This window comes from Prionailurus bengalensis, chromosome D4 (assembly GCF_016509475.1).
Source record: "Prionailurus bengalensis isolate Pbe53 chromosome D4, Fcat_Pben_1.1_paternal_pri, whole genome shotgun sequence".
Taxonomy (NCBI): Eukaryota; Metazoa; Chordata; class Mammalia; order Carnivora; family Felidae; genus Prionailurus; species Prionailurus bengalensis.
In genome coordinates, this window is record NC_057359.1 from 25,176,562 (window position 1) to 25,182,561 (window position 6,000).

The window sequence follows — 6,000 nt, forward strand, 5'->3', positions numbered from 1 at the left end:
AATTAATGAAACAATATTATTACATTTTATTAACTAAAATCCATATTTTATTCAGACGTTTTAGCTTTACCTTATGTCTTTCCTCCTCCAGAATGCCACATTACATTTAGTTGTCATGTCTCCTTAGGCGTTCCTTGATTTCTTCCTTCCTTTCTTTCTTTCTTTCTTTCTTTCTTTCTTTCTTTCTTTCTTTTTTATTAAAACTTTTTAAAAATGTTTTTTTTTATTTTTGAGAGAGAGGGAGAGACAAGAGCACGAGTGGGGGAGGGGCAGAGAGAGAGGGAGACACAGAATCCGAAGCAGGTTCCAGGCTCTGAGCTGTCATCACAGAGCCTGACGGGGCTCAAACCCATAAATCATGAGATCATGACCTGAACCACCCAGGTGCCCCTAGGCTTTCCTTGATTGTAAGTTTCTCATACTTTCCTTGTTTTTGATGACTTTGACAGTTTTGCTGAGTGTTGCTCAAGTGTTTTGTAGGATGATCTTCTGTTGGAGTTTTTGTAATGTTTTGTTTTTTTTTTTGCCTGATTATACTGAGCCTCTGGGTGTTGGGGAGAAAGACCATAGAGGTAAATGACATTTTCAACACATCATATTAAGGATACACACTATCAGCATGATTCATCACTGCTCACATTCACCTTGATCATCTGGCTGAGATAAAATTTGTCTGCTTCTCCACTGTAAAGGTACTCTTCCACTCTCCCCACAACTTTCCATACTGTATGCTTTGGAGAGAAGTCCACTATGTGTAACCTACACTTAAGGAGTGGGGATTTATGACCCTACTCTGCATAAATTATTCAGAATTCTTCTGCATGAAGATTTATCTCTTCTCTCTCGTTCATTAATTTATTCAATCATATCAATATGAACTCATGGATATTCATTTTATACTGTGGGTTATAATTCAACATTATTTTGTTGTTCAAATTGTTCCAGCTTTGGCTATTAGGAACTCTTTGTCTTGACTCCTGTGACATTTTGACACATCCTTTTTTTTTTTTTTTTTTAAACACTTCTTTAGTTTCTGGTGCTGTGAGATGCTCTATAGTTCCTGCTAGAGCATAGGGTCAGCCATTTCTCAAAAAGCCCAGTTTCCTTTTATTAGAGAATGGTATTAGAAACAAAGATCTAGATACGTGTTAGATACCTCTTTTGAGAGTCATTACTTCAATTTACTCAGTATTTTCTAAGCCTGCCTTTCAGCTTTCATCCTAGATTATTGGCCTTTTTTCTTCTGACTTGGATCTGTAGTTTCTGAGATTTGGTTTTATATGCTCTAATTTTTGTGGGAGTGAATCCTCAAGTAACTTTCTAAAAATGGGGCATTGGAGGTAAATTTTCTAAGTCTGGCATGTTTTAAAACTTCTTTATTCTACACTTACAATTGATGGAAATATGGCTGCCTAGATTGAAATAATTTTCCTTCAGACCTTTGGTGCTGCTCTGACTTCTAGCATTTAGTGTGATTGATGAGAAACATGCTGTCTTTGTAAATGACCTGCATTTTTCTCTCTGGAAGGTTTTAGAATTTTATCTTTATCCTTGGTGTTCTGGTATTTCACTTTGTTGAATCTAGGTGTAGTTATTTCTTCATTCATTAAGCTAGTCTTTTCATTCATTAGTAGTTGTTTTCATTCTGAAGACTCAGTTCTGGAAATTTCTCTGGTATAATGTATTTAAAGATTTTTTCCTTTCCTTTTTCTTAAAACAGCCTACTAGTTGAATATTAGCGTCCTAGATTGGCCTTAGTTAGTGCCTATTAACTTTCTCTTGAGATTGTCTGTTTTTCTTTTTTCTTTTTTTTTTCTTTTTGTCTTTTGGTTCCTTCTGAAAAATATTCTTGAACTTCTAACTTTATGCATGTGGTTTTTTTTTTTTTTTTTGGTGGTCTAATTGTTTATCTACAAAACTCTTTCTTGTTGTTTAAGTGAATTTTTACTTTATTTCCTAGCAGTCTATTGTTGTTTTATAAATGTGGTGTCTCCCATGTATCACTGGTAATATCTACTAGTATTTTAAAAATAGTTTTCTTATATTTTCTGAATTGTCTTATGTCTTTGTTTCTCTTAATTCATTTCCCTGTTTACTTTTATATTTCTCATTCACATTACAGATTTTCTTCAAAAGTCTAGCAATCCTTGAGCCCATTTACTTTTAAGAATGAGGCAGTAGAGGGGCACCTGGGTGGCTCAGTCGGCTAAGCATCCAACTCTTGGTTTTGGCTCAGGTTATGACTCATGGTTCGTGGGTTTAAACCCTGAATCCAACTATGTGCTGACAGTGCTGAGCCTTCTTGTGATTCTTTCTTTCTCCCTCTCTCTCTGTGCCTCCCTGCTTCTCTCTCTCTGTAAATAAATAAATAAACTTAAAAAAAAAAGCTTAAAAAAAAAAAAGAATGAGGCAGTGGAAAGACTTTGAACTTTGTATACCTGGGTGGACTTCTAGGGCAACAATGCCCAGTTTAGTTGCCCTTATTCTTCTTAGATGGTCTGATACATTTTTTTATAGAAACTGCTTGTTAATTTATTATCTTTTTTTCCCCTAGAAGATAGTCACCTGCCTGATAAATATTTTGCTCTCTGGATTTTGAGAGGAGAGTGAGTGATTTCTATATGCAGGCTTTAAATAATACTGCTGCTTTCAGACCCAGCTCTCACTTGTGTTGTCCCTCCTAACTGGAGTTTCCTAGTTCTAAGGAGTTTGGGATTCTCTGGATAAGATTGCTGCCCTCCCCCATGGCCATCTTCTCTACTCAGAATGTACTCTAAGTAGTGGCTCCTCCTGCCCTCCTCATCAGTCATTACTTCTCCATCCTCTTTCCGTTTCCCAGAAATTTGTTAAAATCAGTTTGCTGATGGCTTTCCTTCCTCTCTCTTCAATGTTGTGGATTTATATCCCAAACCTAACCTTTTCTATTATTTAAATACGGTCTTAGGAGGGACTAGTAAGCATACAGTTCATCATCTTGGAAAGGAACAAATTATCTAATTCTTAGAACAATCCTATACCCTTCTATTTTACAGATTTGGAAACATTGGTACGGGAGGTTAAATACATTTCTCTCAACCAAATAAGCTGTTTAGTGATGGATTGGGGATTAAATCCCAGGAGATCCACTCCAAAACTTCCTGTTCTTGTTTTCTCTTGAAATTTACTACAGTGAAATCCTAAGGCATTTGGTAATATCCTAGGAAATAACAGAAATATTGTATTTTGGACTGTTTCATTTTCAAAGACCCAGAAGATATCTGGTTAAGTATATGACTCCTAATTAATTAAGTTTGGCAGATAATTCTAAAATGAATCAGGTTATCTTTGCTCTGGATTATTCCACTTTGTATCCATCATTAATCGCTACATATTACTTGATTTATTTAGGAACTGTTTTTTATCTGTTTTAAAAATGTTTTTAATCATGGAAGTGTAATGGAAAAGAACAGAATATCATTTGGAGAAAAAAACAATAACAGGAAAGTGAGGTGATTCTAAGTGCCATCATAAAATATAAGTTTGTTCTTATATCCTTTCCCCTGGCAGGATTATTCTTAAGGGACTTCTATAAAACAGAATGCATCAGATGGCAATGCTGAGAGCTGATTAACACTTTCCGGCAAATACTTCTTTGTAAACTCTAGCAGAGACCTGTATGTTTGAATAGAGTAATCTATATATTGAATACCAGAAACCTGATTTTGAATATTCAGTATATATCCCGGCAAATGACCACTGAGTAAACTCCTTGATTTTCGCCTCAGTTTTGCCACTGAAAACGAGCAAGTCATGTTTCTTAGAACCTCAGTTTCCTTATTTTATACGGTGAAGAGGCTGGACCAGATGATCTCAAACAGCTTATCCTTCCATGAAATTTTGGTTTATCATCCAGCCCTTCTTATTTTTTTTTAGTAGTTCTTAATATGCCTTTTAATCAATATTTTATTGCTATGTAACTTACATATGGTTAAAGACACAAATTTTAAATATATTGCTTATGACAACCCAGCTTTTTTGAGATATAATTATCATACCATGAAATTCACTTGTTAATGTGTATAATTCAATGTTTCTTGTCTATTTACAGATTTTGTAACTGTTAACCATAATCCAGTTTTAGAAAACCTCCATCCTCCCCCCAAAAGAAACCTTATATCTATTAGCAGCCACTCCCCGTTCTCTTCCTCCCTCCTTCCCTCTCAGCCCTTGACAACCACTAGTCTACTTTCTATCCTTATGTATTTGTTTATTCTGGATGTTTTATATAAATGGAATCTCACAATATGTAGTCTTTTGTGACTGGCTTTTTTCATGTAGTACAATGTTTTTGAGGTTCAGACATGTTATAGAAAGTGCCAACACTTTATTCAATACTTTATTCCTTTTTGTTGCCAAATAGTATTCCATATATTTTTTATTTTTTAACCCATTCATTAGTTGATGGGCATTTAGGCTGATTCCATTTTTAGTTATTATGAATAATGCTGCCATGAAAATTTATGAAGACGTGTTTATATTTTTCTTGGGTAGATACCTAAAAATTGTAGGGTCATAATGGTAGGTTTGTTTAACATTTTGAGGCATTGTCAAACTATTTTCCAAAGTAGTTGTAGTATTTTGCATTTCCATGAGCAATGTATGAGGGTTTACAGTTCTCTACTTCTTTGCTAATAACACTTATTGTATTTTTAATCCATTTTTATTATTTATTTATTTATTTATTTATTTATTTATTTATTTATTTGAGAGAGAGAGTGCACACCAGCTGAGGGGAGGGGCAGGGAGAGGGAGAGAGAACCTTAAGCAGGTTCCACACTCAGCACAGAGCCCGCTCAGGAACTTGATCTCATTACCCTGAGATCATGACCTGAGCCAAAATCAAGAGTTGGACACTTAATCTACTGGGCCACTCTGGACTCCTTATTAATGCATTTTTTAAAATGTTTACTTAAAATGAGCACAAGTGGAGGTGGGGCAGAGAGAGAGGGAGACGGACTCCCAAGCAGGCTCCACGCTGTCAGTGTAGAACCTGACGTGGGGCTCCATCTCAAAAATCTCATGAACTGTGAGATCATGACCTGAGCTGAAATCGAGAGTCAGATGCTTAACCAACTGAGCCACCCAGGTACTCCCTTTAAAAAAAAAGAAAATGTTTATTTATTTATTTTGAGAGAGAGTGAGAGAGACAGAGACATTTTGGAGTATATTCTTCTTGTCTTTTTAAATACCTCTATGGTTTTTAATAAAAGTTATACTATATACACTACTGTATATCTTGCTTTTCCCGCTTAACATGGGACTAGCTTTTTATTTTAATAAGTATAGAGTTATACCATCATTTAAAATAGCTGAATAGTGTTCTGTTGCCTAGGTGCACAGTGCACCAAAACTAGCCATTTAGCTGTTTTTGAACCTTTAGTTTGTTTCCACTTGTCCTTTTAATGATTAATTAATATTACAGTGGACATCATTGTACAGATATAATTATATATTTATTTATTTGTGATAAACTCTAGGGATAATTGCTGGCTCAAAAAAAATAAATTTTAAAGACTTCTGATATTTGTTGCCAAATTGCATTCTAGCTCTGTTTTTTGTTTGTTTGTTTTACTAGCTTTGTGTCCTTGGGCATGTTACTTAACCTTTTTGAGTCTCAGTTTCCTCATTCATTAAATGGAGATAATGTGAAAATATATTATTAAAAATTTTTTTTTAATGTTTATTCACTTTTGAGAGACAGAGTGCAAGTGGGGGAAGGTCAGAGGGAGAGGGAGACACAGAATCTGAAGCAGGCTCCAGGCTCTGAGCTGTCAGCGCAGAGCCCGATATGGGGCTCAAACCCACAAACCCTGAGATCATGACCAGAGCCGAATTGGACGCTGAACTGACTGAGCCACTCAGGTGCCCCCCAAATATATTATCTTAAAGCATTTAGTACAGTGCCTAACAACACATGGTAATGACTCAGTGGTAGCTATTATTAACTTAAAAAAAAAAAAG